The 14373-nt window shown below is 42.4% G+C and overlaps 1 long non-coding RNA gene across 1 annotated transcript; it reads left to right on the forward strand.

Moving 5' to 3' along the window:
* The first annotated feature begins 1681 nt into the window (after window positions 1–1681).
* LOC134287246 (uncharacterized) lies at window positions 1682–2374 on the forward strand. Its single transcript, XR_009997148.1, has 3 exons — window positions 1682–1860; window positions 2023–2103; window positions 2266–2374. It is a non-coding gene; the product is annotated as an uncharacterized LOC134287246 (long non-coding RNA).
* The last annotated feature ends 11999 nt before the right edge of the window (window positions 2375–14373 follow it).

Raw genomic sequence — 14373 nt, forward strand, 5'->3', positions numbered from 1 at the left:
GATTGAATGTTCTGCAAAAACCGACAAAAAAGTTTATTTAAAAACAGTATCTAACGATTTACTTCCATTATGTTTATCTTTTGTAGGACTACTTTCTATAATCGGGTCTGTCGAGAGGAACTGCGTTCGGGCCTAGAAGGATGACATACGCGGAACATCTCCAGCGCATGTAGGCCTGAGTCAGCGCAAACGAACTTAAAATCTCGCCCTTCACCGACTAATTAACAAATCTGAATATTTTTTAACAGTGTACTCGTACACCTAGTTCGCAAAAGTGGACAGAGAACGTCGGAATGGTCCCTATGGCCCGAGTTATTCCGGTGGTGAGATTCTTAAGAAAGGGCTGATTTTAGGTACACAGCGTGTTTGGCAGCATCCATTCATTTCGTAACATTTTTCGACCTCCTCCCCCTTCGTATGTATGAAAATCCTAAAAATTTTGTATCAGCGGTAACGCTCGACAATACTCACCCCCTCCCCTAAAGCATTACGAATTTGGTGGACGGCGCCTTTTCCGTTGTGATTCACAATGAAAATCACTCTATTTCCATTAAAACTTGTACATCCAACAATGGATGTTTTCGATCACCTGGCCGATCACCGATCATCTGCCTATAACTCAGTTCAGAAGCCTAATATTAAAATGTGGTGTTCGGCAAACTCGAAGATTGGTGGTTTCCCTATAATTATCACCAAGGACGCTATATCCTAACTCTAATATTTACGGCGTGAAAGTGTTAGTACCACCTACTGTTACTAAAAGATCGGATTTTTCGATCGTTTAGTATGAGAAGAGGATACTAGCGCTCTCACGCCGTATATATGAGAGTTAGAGTATGGCGTCCTTGGTGATAATTGTAGGAAAAACACTAATCTATAAGTTTACCGAACATCAGTTTTTAATATTAAGCTTCTGAAGTGAGTTATAGACAAATGAGTCATATAATTGCCAGGTGATCGAAAACATCCTTGCCTCCAACATCGAACTTCGATGCTATACATGTTCAACGGTTTTGTAACTAGTGGATGTGGCATTCAGAGGTAGGGTGTTTCTATGTCTGTTTCTAAGTTGTTCTGTATGTTATTCTCTTTCTTTTGAAATTTTTATCTATGTGATTAATCCATATAGAAGAGAGATGAAAATATACTATTTTTCAAGGTTTTTTATAACTTTGCAGAATAAACCATAACCTTTTTTGCTTAATTTTAACTGACACATAACAGTTTGTGGACGACCCTAAAACATTTATATTCAATTTCTTACAGTTACTTCACTCCTGTCAACCATGGCTCTTTCATCAATCCTTATCATGGCACTTACATGGCAAGCCACAGCAACATGAACTTCAACATCTTGGTCACAGTTTTGGACTAACTCCAACAGCAACCATATATTGTAATAATTTTGATATTCTTATGTATCAGTTTGGCTACAACTATTAAACGCACAAGGGGAGGGGTAAGGAGTTCTATTTTACTAGGTACTAATACATATCCGAACATAATTTAATAGGTTCACTTGTTCACCATGTCCTGCGAGAACTGTAAACTGCTAAACAGGTCTTCTCTAATAAAAAAAAAAATCGTAGTTACACCATGTCCTCCCAGAACTGCAAGGTGATGCTAAGCAGATCTTCCCTAATAAATATGTAAAATTCGTAAATGAATAGGTTCACCATGTCCTCCCAGAACTGCAAGGTGATGCTAAGCAGGTCTTCCCTAATAAATATGCAAAATTCATAGTTGAATAGGTTCACCATGTCCTCCCAGAACTGCAAGGTGATGCTAAGAAGGTCTTCCCTAATAAATATGTAAAATTCATAGTTGAATAGGTTCACCATGTCCTCCCAGAACTGCAAGGTGATGCTAAGCAGGTCTTCCCTAATAAATAAGTAAAATTCGTAGTTGAATAGGTTCACCATGTCCTCCCAGATCTGCAAGGTGATGCTATGCAGGTCTTCCCTAATAAATAAGTAAAATTCGTAGTTGAATAGGTTCACCCTGTCCTCCCAGAACTGCAAGGTGATGCTAAGCAGGTCTTCCCTAATAAATATGTAAAATTCATAGTTGAAAAGGTTCACCATGTCCTCCCAGAACTGCAAGGTGATGCTATGCAGGTCTTCCCTAATAAATAAGTAAAATTCGTAGTTGAATAGGTTCACCATGTCCTCCCAGAACTGCAAGGTGATGCTATGCAGGTCTTCCCTAATAAATAAGTAAAATTCGTAGTTGAATAGGTTCACCCTGTCCTCCCAGAACTGCAAGGTGATGCTAAGAAGGTCTTCCCTAATAAATATGTAAAATTCATAGTTGAAAAGGTTCACCATGTCCTCCCAGAACTGCAAGGTGATGCTATGCAGGTCTTCCCTAATAAATAAGTAAAATTCGTAGTTGAATAGGTTCACCATGTCCTCCCAGAACTGCAAGGTGATGCTTAGCAGGTCTTCCCTAATAAATATGTAAAATTCATAGTTGAAAAGGTTCACCATGTCCTCCCAGAACTGCAAGGTGATGCTATGCAGGTCTTCCCTAATAAATAAGTAAAATTCGTAGTTGAATAGGTTCACCATGTCCTCCCAGAACTGCAAGGTGATGCTAAGCAGGTCTTCCCTAATAAATATGTAAAATTCATAGTTGAAAAGGTTCACCATGTCCTGCCAGAACTGCAAGGTGATGCTATGCAGGTCTTCCCTAATAAATAAGTAAAATTCGTAGTTGAATAGGTTCACCATGTCCTCCCAGAACTGCAAGGTGATGCTTAGCAGGTCTTCCCTAATAAATATGTAAAATTCATAGTTGAAAAGGTTCACCCTGTCCTCCCAGAACTGCAAGGTGATGCTAAGCAGGTCTTCCCTAATAAATAAGTAAAATTCGTAGTTGAATAGGTTCACCCTGTCCTCCCAGAACTGCAAGGTGATGCTAAGAAGGTCTTCCCTAATAAATATGTAAAATTCATAGTTGAAAAGGTTCACCATGTCCTCCCAGAACTGCAAGGTGATGCTATGCAGGTCTTCCCTAATAAATAAGTAAAATTCGTAGTTGAATAGGTTCACCATGTCCTCCCAGAACTGCAAGGTGATGCTTAGCAGGTCTTCCCTAATAAATATGTAAAATTCATAGTTGAAAAGGTTCACCATGTCCTCCCAGAACTGCAAGGTGATGCTATGCAGGTCTTCCCTAATAAATAAGTAAAATTCGTAGTTGAATAGGTTCACCATGTCCTCCCAGAACTGCAAGGTGATGCTATGCAGGTCTTCCCTAATAAATAAGTAAAATTCGTAGTTGAATAGGTTCACCCTGTCCTCCCAGAACTGCAAGGTGATGCTAAGAAGGTCTTCCCTAATAAATATGTAAAATTCATAGTTGAAAAGGTTCACCATGTCCTCCCAGAACTGCAAGGTGATGCTATGCAGGTCTTCCCTAATAAATAAGTAAAATTCGTAGTTGAATAGGTTCACCATGTCCTCCCAGAACTGCAAGGTGATGCTTAGCAGGTCTTCCCTAATAAATATGTAAAATTCATAGTTGAAAAGGTTCACCATGTCCTCCCAGAACTGCAAGGTGATGCTATGCAGGTCTTCCCTAATAAATGTTAAGTGTGCAAACCCTACTTGTAACCCCCACTTGACATCGGCGCCCCTGCTGCCAATACATTTTTGTTTTGCTTTGCGCTTCACGCTACCCATTGTTATAAGAACAAACTTTGTTAATAATAAAACACGCGTTTTGAATTCGTTCGATTATTTTTCCGAGTTTTTATTTCGATCCGCGAATCCCTTCCGCCGGATAATTTCAGGTTACGGTGCCCAGTAATGTTTACCGCGAGTGGCAAGTGGAATTATGACGGAGGAAGAGAAGCACGAACGGTTCCTGCTTCCGTTGTTCGACGGAACAAACTTTACGGCATGGAAGTATCGCATGCGCGTATTGTTGGAGGAGCACGAACTCATCGAGTGTGTGGAGGCGGAGGCTGCTGATTTGCCGGAGTTGCACGACGCAGCGGGCGACAGCAACGACGTAAAGACGGCCAAGCAGGCGAAACGGACGAAACGCGCGAAGAAGGACAAACGGTGCAAGTCGATACTGGTGTCTCGCATACACGATTCCCAGTTGGAATACGTGCAGGAGAAATCGACACCAAAGGAGATCTGGGATGCGCTAGTCCGCGTCTTCGAGCGGAAGAGCATCGCCAGTCGCATGCACTTAAAACGGCAGATGCTATCGTTGCGACTGGAATCCGGGAGCCTGCAGGAACACTTCCTTCGGTTCGATCGCCTAGTGAGGGAGTACCGAGGAACGGGCGCTGTTATCGAGGAGCTAGACGTCATTTGCCACCTGCTGCTCACCCTCGGGCCGGCCTACTCGACCGTCGTGACGGCTCTAGAGACGATGCCCGAAGAAAACCTGACTCTAGAGTTCGTCAAATGCCGTCTTTTGGACGAGGAAATAAAGCAGCGAGGTGGTGCAGGTGCGGATTACTACTCATCGAAACTGGAGGTGGAGGCGTTCTCAGGTGCGAAGAAGAAAGGCAAGAAGAAGAAGAAGCGGCAGCTTCGGTGCTTTGGATGCCAAGAAGAAGGACACAAAGTGTCAGAATGCCCGAAGAACAAGAAGAAAAGTGTGAACGTGGGGAAGCATTCTAAAGCGAATTTGGCAGACCGAGAAGAGGAAGTTGTGTTTGTTTCCACGACGGTGAGTGATAATCCTTCGGATCGGCGTTCGGTGCAATGGTTCGTAGATTCTGGGTGCTCGGACCATATGGCCAAAGATAAGGAGTTGTTTGAAGAGCTCGTACCGCTACCGAAGCCGGTCGAAATCGCGGTGGCAAAGAATGGACAGTCGATCGTGGCGCACCACTCGGGGACGGTGAGACTGCAATCCGTCGTGAATGGTAAGTGCATCCCCTGTACAGTGACGAACGTATTATATGTTCCATCGTTGCGGTTCAATCTTTTCTCTGTCGTGAATGTGGAGAAGAAAGGGATGCGCGTTGTGTTCGGTAATGGACGAGTGAGTATCTACGACGGATCCGAAATCGTTGCAACCGGTACGCGTCGCGGAAAACTCTACGAACTGGATCTTTATAAGATCGAAGACTGTGAAAGTGCGTCAGTGTTGGCTTGCGGTCGTGTCACGAAGGGCCTGGAGTTGTGGCACCGCCGGTTCGGCCACTTGAACATGAAGCAGCTCGAACAGTTGATTAGTAGAGAGATGGTCGACGGTATGCAGAAGGTTACGAATGGTTCGGACAGTACTGTAGTGATTTGCGAGCCGTGTATTACCGGAAAACAAACACGAAAGCCTTTCCCCGCGCGCACAGGCAAACGATCCTCGCGAGTGCTGGAAGTTGTCCACTCGGACGTATGTGGACCGGTGACGCCGATCGGGCGGAACGGCGAACGATACTTCGTCACATTCATAGACGATTGGAGTCATTTCCTCATGGTGTTTCCCATGAAGAGGAAGGACGAAGTGTTCGATTGGTTTGTGTACTACGAAGCGTTAGTCACAGCCAAATTCGGGACGCGTATCTCTCGGTTCGTTTGTGACAACGGCGGCGAATACAAGAACAAGGCGTTTCTGTCATTTTGCCGTAAGAAGGGGATCGAAATCCAGTGGACAGTTCCGTATACGCCGGAACTCAACGGTACGAGCGAGCGAATGAATCGCACCGTCATCGAGAGGGCTCGTGCGATGCTTGAAGGATCTAAACTGGACAAATCCTTCTGGGTCCAGGCAGTCCAGACTGCAGCGTTCGTTATAAACAGATCACCGACAAGTGCCATCGACCCGAATAAGACACCATCAGAGCTTTGGGAAGGAAAGCGGCCGAATGTTTCCAGACTTCGAAGTTTCGGCTGTCCTGTCTATGTGCATGTCCCGCAAGAGCGCCATAGGAAGCTTGACCCAAAGGCATGGAAGGGTGTTTTTGTCGGATATGCGGCGAAAGGATACCTGGTGTGGAACCCGAAGGAAAAATCGATCGTGGTCGCTCGAGATGTGGATTTCCTGGAGCAGCAGGCATTCAGAGAAGAGAATGCGAAGAAACCAGATAGTGTTACGATGATTCGTGTCGGTGGACTTGGAAATGACACAGAAGAAGATCGAAGTGATGTGGACAGTGACGATTCAGGGCATTCTGACCGGGATTCCGATCCCGATGAATGTGGAAACGAAGAAAGAAGCGAAGATGAACAATTTAGAAGCTTTGTGGAAGAACCAGTTCCGGGAGGTGATGCCGAACCCAGTGCGCGTCCGGCAAGAAACCGTACTGCTCCGTCGTGGCACAGAGACTATGAAGTTGATTACGCCGGCTTCGCGCTGAATGCGACGTCGTACGTGGAAGATTTGCCTACTACAGTTTCGGAGTGTCGGCAACGGGAAGACTGGCCTTTGTGGAAGCAAGCGATGCAGGAGGAAATGGATTCGTTGGCGAGCAATGAGACATGGACCTTAGTAAAGCTGCCCGAAGGTCGAAATGCTGTTACGTGTAAGTGGATTTTTAAGTTGAAGCATTCCGAGGACAATGAAGCACCGCGGTACAAGGCCAGATTGGTCGCCAGAGGCTTCACCCAGAAGCAAGGATTTGACTACTCCGACACGTATTCTCCCGTGGCACGGATGGACACGCTACGAACGGTGCTGGCACTGGCCAATCAACGAGGTTGGAGCGTCCACCAAATGGACGTGAAATGCGCTTTTCTTAACGGTGAGTTAACAGAAGAAATATATATGCTTCAGCCTGAAGGTTTCGAACAGCGAGACGGACTCGTATGCCGTTTGAAGAGGTCTCTCTATGGCCTAAAACAGGCGGCAAGGTCATGGAATGAAAGGTTCCACAATTTCGTCGTTCGTCTGGGATTCGTGAGAAGCCGCAATGATTTGTGCTTGTATCGCCGTGGTTCAGGAGATACACAAGTCATTTTGGTCATTTACGTGGATGACGTACCAGGGGGTGCGACACTGTAATCTTTTTGGAATCAATTTAAAAGATTCAAAAAGATTCGAAAAGATTCAAGGTGATTTGGCGGGATTAATAGAAAAAAGGACGCACGTCAGTTATATCGAAATAACTGAATCATTTCGTTCAGTGTTTGTTTTGATCTAACTGCTGATGCTGATCGTGCATAACAAAAAGTGATTCTTCATTTCATAAATACGAAATCGAGTACGAAATGAAAGGTATAAATTTATTTAAAAAAACACTAAAGTAATAAAACAGTTATTAAAAAACTAATCTTTTTTCTCTTTCAGTTGCTGGAAAGAGTGGCGTCCGCGTTTCCATCGGCATCGCCGTCATCCCCCCGAGGTGCATATGAAAACTGTAAAAAGTGGACGCAATCATCCCGCAATGCATCCGGTGTCCAATGACTGTTAACGGCCGCTCATCGCCGGAACTTGTGCCAAAGTTACATCGCGTTAATAAGGATCGTCCATCGCGACCTGAGACATCGCGACGATTCCTTCGTCACCACTAGTCGAGCGGGTCCGATATTCGCGAACTTCCGAATCGGAGAAAGCTCCCACGCCGAAGCCACGAAGCATTCTGGAGTATCGACCTATGAAGGTACGTCAGCAAAAGTCACCACCACCCACCAAGAAACTTGTGCCGAAAAGATGCGCGTGTCAAAATTGATGGCCTATCGAAGCAACGCCGCTCAAATCACCATCATGCGAATCGGAGAAATCCAGTGAAAGTTTACTGAACAGTTTCACGGCTTACACTATCGGCACGGTTTGGCGAAATGGTCCAGTGGAGTTGCTCTACCGGTACGGTATGGATATTCCCTTGCGTCGGCTGGTCTTCACCAAAGAATAATTGATGACGACCGGTCACAGATGCCTATCTTCGTGGGACGATATTTAATACGAGTAATACAAGGGACGCAGCTGAGTGATCTCGATCTGCAGGACTACAAGTGGGAGAAATGATTGCACAAATAAAGGAGTGAAGCAGGAGCGCTTTTAGCGAACAGTGAGTACGGTCGCAGTTGAATTAACGCCGTAAGGTTCCTAAGATCGATTGTTAATAGACAATTCCAATTCCTTGTTTTGAATTTGAATCATTCCCCTGGTTCTGTAGGAGAACCCGAGAGAGAATTTATAAATTTTCGAAAGGGGAACACATATTGTATTATTTATGTATTCAAATGAATAATATGTTTATATAAATAAATAACAAAACTAATTAAATGTGTTATGTGAATGGACTACCCGCTTGACGCACACCCACAGTTGATCAGCAGGAGTAAATCCATTTTATTTTGTATGGTGAAAAGCATTTAAACTTGAATTACTTGAAATAGAAAGCTTTTATGGAAAAAATATTTAGTAGGCTTAATAGTACTCACCATTGTGCACAACCACTACCAAATATTTTTTCGAATAATGTATTCCACTTATGCTATTCGCCATACAATATTTTTGCGATTTACTTTTAGCGATTTTTCGCGCATAGAAGCTAGCGCCACATTGGTCGATGCGGAGAGTAGGAAAACAGCCGATGTAGTTAATTCATTAATCGAAAGGTAGGACAAGCTCTGACTACTGGAAAGAATATCTCATGGGCTCCTCCAATCTGCAAGTATAATTGATCTATTTTCGAAGATGTATTGTGCGTCACCAAACGACTTCAGAGGACTTGGTGAACCTTCTTCACGGCTAGATCTGTTCAGTAGGAGGAATAACTATGAAGAAAACTGATCCATTTTAAACGTAGATGCAATGTGCGTCACCAAACGACTTCAGGGGACTTTTGTGAACCTTCTTCACGGCAAGATCTGTTCAGTAGGAGGAATAACTATGAAGAAAACTGATCCATTTTAAACGTAGATGCATTGTGCGTCACCAAACGACTTCAGAGGACTTGGTGAACCTTCTTCACGGCAAGATCTGTTCAGTAGGATGAATTACTCAGGCTTATTCTGCGCGGCGTGTGAGGTGAGACGGACGGTTTCGTCTCACGTGACGTGATACGACTAATGTAAATCAAATGGGGCGAGTCGACTTTTGTCACCTCATTCGACTCGTCTCACCTCACACGCCGCGCAGAATAAGCCTGACTATAAAGAAAACTGATCCATTTTAAACGTAGATGCATTGTGCGTCACCAAACGACTTCAGAGGACTTGGTGAACCTTCTTCACGGCTAGATCTGTTCAGTAGGATGAATAACTATAAAGAAAACTGGTCCATTTTAAACGTAGATGCATTGTGCGTCACCAAACGACTTCAGAGGACTTGGTGAACCTTCTTCACGACAGGATCTGTTCAGTAGGAGGAATAACTATGAAGAAAACTGATCCATTTTAAACGTAGATGCATTGTGCGTCACCAAACGACTTCAGGGGACTTTTGTGAACCTTCTTCACGGCAAGATCTGTTCAGTAGGAGGAATAACTATGAAGAAAACTGATCCATTTTAAACGTAGATGCATTGTGCGTCACCAAACGACTTCAGAGGACTTGGTGAACCTTCTTCACGACAAGATCTGTTCAGTAGGAGGAATAACTATGAAGAAAACTGATCCATTTTAAACGTAGATGCAATGTGCGTCACCAAACGACTTCAGGGGACTTTTGTGAACCTTCTTCACGGCAAGATCTGTTCAGTAGGAGGAATAACTATGAAGAAAACTGATCCATTTTAAACGTAGATGCATTGTGCGTCACCAAACGACTTCAGAGGACTTGGTGAACCTTCTTCACGGCAAGATCTGTTCAGTAGGATGAATTACTATAAAGAAAACTGATCCATTTTAAACGTAGATGCATTGTGCGTCACCAAACGACTTCAGAGGACTTGGTGAACCTTCTTCACGGCTAGATCTGTTCAGTAGGATGAATAACTATAAAGAAAACTGATCCATTTTAAACGTAGATGCATTGTGCGTCACCAAACGACTTCAGAGGACTTGGTGAACCTTCTTCACGACAAGATCTGTTCAGTAGGAGGAATAACTATGAAGAAAACTGATCCATTTTAAACGTAGATGCATTGTGCGTCACCAAACGACTTCAGAGGACTTGGTGAACCTTCTTCACGACAAGATCTGTTCAGTAGGAGGAATAACTATGAAGAAAACTGATCCATTTTAAACGTAGATGCATTGTGCGTCACCAAACGACTTTAGGGGATTTTTGTGAACCTTCTTCACGGCAAGATCTGTTCAGTAGGAGGAATAACTATGAAGAAAACTGATCCATTTTAAACGTAGATGCATTGTGCGTCACCAAACGACTTCAGAGGACTTGGTGAACCTTCTTCACGGCAAGATCTGTTCAGTAGGATGAATTACTATAAAGAAAACTGATCCATTTTAAACGTAGATGCATTGTGCGTCACCAAACGACTTCAGAGGACTTGGTGAACCTTCTTCACGGCTAGATCTGTTCAGTAGGATGAATAACTATGAAGAAAACTGATCCATTTTAAACGTAGATGCATTGTGCGTCACCAAACGACTTCAGAGGACTTGGTGAACCTTCTTCACGGCAAGATCTGTTCAGTAGGAGGAATAACTATGAAGAAAACTGATCCATTTTAAACGTAGATGCATTGTGCGTCACCAAACGACTTCAGAGGACTTGATGAACCTTCTTCACGGGTAGATCTGTTCAGTAGGATGAATAACTATAAAGAAAACTGATCCATTTTAAACGTAGATGCATTGTGCGTCACCAAACGACTTCAGAGAACTTGGTGAACCTTCTTCACGGCAAGATCTGTTCAGTAGAAGGAATAACTATGAAGAAAACTGATCCATTTTAAACGTAGATGCATTGTGCGTCACCAAACGACTTCAGGGGACTTTTGTGAACCTTCTTCACGGCAAGATCTGTTCAGTAGGAGGAATAACTATGAAGAAAACTGATCCATTTTAAACGTTGATGCATTGTGCGTCACCAAACGACTTCAGAGGACTTGGTGAACCTTCTTCACGGCAAGATCTGTTCAGTACGAGGAATAACTATGAAGAAAACTGATCCATTTTAAACGTAGATGCATTGTGCGTCACCAAACGACTTCAGAGGACTTGGTGAACCTTCTTCACGGCTAGATCTGTTCAGTAGGATGAATAACTATAAAGAAAACTGATCCATTTTAAACGTAGATGCATTGTGCGTCACCAAACGACTTCAGAGAACTTGGTGAACCTTCTTCACGGCAAGATCTGTTCAGTAGGAGGAATAACTATGAAGAAAACTGATCCATTTTAAACGTAGATGCATTGTGCGTCACCAAACGACTTCAGGGGACTTTTGTGAACCTTCTTCACGGCAAGATCTGTTCAGTAGGAGGAATAACTATGAAGAAAACTGATCCATTTTAAACGTTGATGCATTGTGCGTCACCAAACGACTTCAGAGGACTTGGTGAACCTTCTTCACGGCAAGATCTGTTCAGTACGAGGAATAACTATGAAGAAAACTGATCCATTTTAAACGTAGATGCATTGTGCGTCACCAAACGACTTCAGAGGACTTGGTGAACCTTCTTCACGGCTAGATCTGTTCAGTAAGATGAATAACTATAAAGAAAACTGATCCATTTTAAACGTAGATGCATTGTGCGTCACCAAACGACTTCAGAGAACTTGGTGAACCTTCTTCACGGCAAGATCTGTTCAGTAGGAGGAATAACTATGAAGAAAACTGATCCATTTTAAACGTAGATGCATTGTGCGTCACCAAACGACTTCAGGGGACTTTTGTGAACCTTCTTCACGGCAAGATCTGTTCAGTAGGAGGAATAACTATGAAGAAAACTGATCCATTTTAAACGTTGATGCATTGTGCGTCACCAAACGACTTCAGAGGACTTGGTGAACCTTCTTCACGGCAAGATCTGTTCAGTACGAGGAATAACTATGAAGAAAACTGATCCATTTTAAACGTAGATGCATTGTGCGTCACCAAACGACTTCAGAGGACTTGGTGAACCTTCTTCACGGCTAGATCTGTTCAGTAGGATGAATAACTATAAAGAAAACTGATCCATTTTAAACGTAGATGCATTGTGCGTCACCAAACGACTTCAGAGAACTTGGTGAACCTTCTTCACGGCAAGATCTGTTCAGTAGGAGGAATAACTATGAAGAAAACTGATCCATTTTAAACGTAGATGCATTGTGTGTCACCAAACGACTTCAGGGGACTTTTGTGAACCTTCTTCACGGCAAGATCTGTTCAGTAGGAGGAATAACTATGAAGAAAACTGATCCATTTTAAACGTTGATGCATTGTGCGTCACCAAACGACTTCAGAGGACTTGGTGAACCTTCTTCACGGCAAGATCTGTTCAGTACGAGGAATAACTATGAAGAAAACTGATCCATTTTAAACGTAGATGCATTGTGCGTCACCAAACGACTTCAGAGGACTTGGTGAACCTTCTTCACGGCTAGATCTGTTCAGTAGGATGAATAACTATAAAGAAAACTGATCCATTTTAAACGTAGATGCATTGTGCGTCACCAAACGACTTCAGAGAACTTGGTGAACCTTCTTCACGGCAAGATCTGTTCAGTAGGAGGAATAACTATGAAGAAAACTGATCCATTTTAAACGTAGATGCATTGTGCGTCACCAAACGACTTCAGAGGACTTGGTGAACCTTCTTCACGGCAAGATCTGTTCAGTAGGATGAATTACTATAAAGAAAACTGATCCATTTTAAACGTAGATGCATTTTGCGTCACCAAACGACTTCAGGGGACTTTTGTGAACCTTCTTCACGGCAAGATCTGTTCAGTAGGAGGAATAACTATGAAGAAAACTGATCCATTTTAAACGTAGATGCATTGTGCGTCACCAAACGACTTCAGAGGACTTGGTGAACCTTCTTCACGGCAAGATCTGTTCAGTACGAGGAATAACTATGTAGAAAACTGATCTACTTTTATAGATTTAACATAAAAAGTTTACCTATCAGGCAGTGTATCTTAAAATATGTAAGTACTTACCCGCATACTGATGTATGATGTCTGCCGTACGGGTTATGATCATAGACTTTGTACCTTCGCTTTGATAAGTTGATTCTTTTTAATATGCGTTGCTCGAAAATTTTAGGCGCAAATAGTCTTATACACTACGGGAAATAAATATAAAGACAGAGCCATTTCCCATACAAAATATTCATGTTTAGGGATCAAAATCTCTTCTTCTAGCGATTCGATTGTTATGGAATTTTGGCTGCCACCTTAAAATACCTAGAATTTTGACTAGTAGTATAAATTATCATCCATGCAAACGTTTACCTAGACTTTTCAGATTCAAATAATTATAAAGACACGTTTTTGTATGAAAATCGTGTCTTTATAATTATTTGAATCTGAAAAGTCTATGTAAACGTTTGCATGGATGATAATTTATACTAATAGTCAAAATTCTAGTTATTTTAGGGTGGCAGCCAAAATTCCAAAACAATCGAATCGCAAGAAAGAGATTATGATCCATAAACATGATTATTTTGTATAGGAAACGGCTCTGTCTTTATATTTATTCCCCGCAGTGTACATCCGCTTGTACGTTTAAAACACATTCCACACGGTGTTATTTTCGCTTCCAAATACTTAACAATTGTTCAATTTATGCCAACCAGCATATCAAAAGATCAGAATTGAATAGAGGCTGCTTGACTTCAGATCAGTACACCTTGGTCAAAACTGTCAAAAGTGGTCAAATATTTGGCATTGGTCAAATAGTGAAATATTTGCTTAATTATATTTGTTTTGAAGCGTAGAAATTGGAAATCGATGACATACGCACGAAGATATCGTTCCACAAAGTTGTTCAAAAACCATAATCTATGGAATGTCTAAATCATGTTGGTATTTTGGACGCAGTATTGTTTGACTCATTTGCGCACTTATTGTGCAAGATACCATAACGATTAAACGTGAGCGGAGGTTTACTAGCGATTTTGCGCCACTTTCTGATCAACGTACAGTAGTGTTCATAAAAATAGCAGTGAAAGCCGATTTTCATACAAAATGGCCAACTTTGACATGCTATAACTTGGGTCTCCTATGATCGATTGAGCTGAAAATTTGACAGCGAACTACAAATATGGTCAAAGCACGTGGAAAAAGGTTCAACACTATGTGAAACTGTTCAAAATAATAGCAGTGTTAATAAATTGAATTGTAGCTTAACCTTGAAGTAGGAAGAATTATTTTCGCACGCTATTTGAACTATTACCGCCTAGGCAACAAGCTCGGCAACAAGTCAATATATAAGGTTAACCCTCTACTTCCCATGGTTGCTCTAGAGCACCATCGATTTTCGACGAACTCGAGACAAACGGAATTAGATGCATATGATGCAATAGTTTTTAGAATATGATTGTAATCTCATTAGGTAAACCCAACT

Source organism: Aedes albopictus, chromosome 2, assembly GCF_035046485.1.
Source record: "Aedes albopictus strain Foshan chromosome 2, AalbF5, whole genome shotgun sequence".
NCBI lineage: Eukaryota > Metazoa > Arthropoda > Insecta > Diptera > Culicidae > Aedes > Aedes albopictus.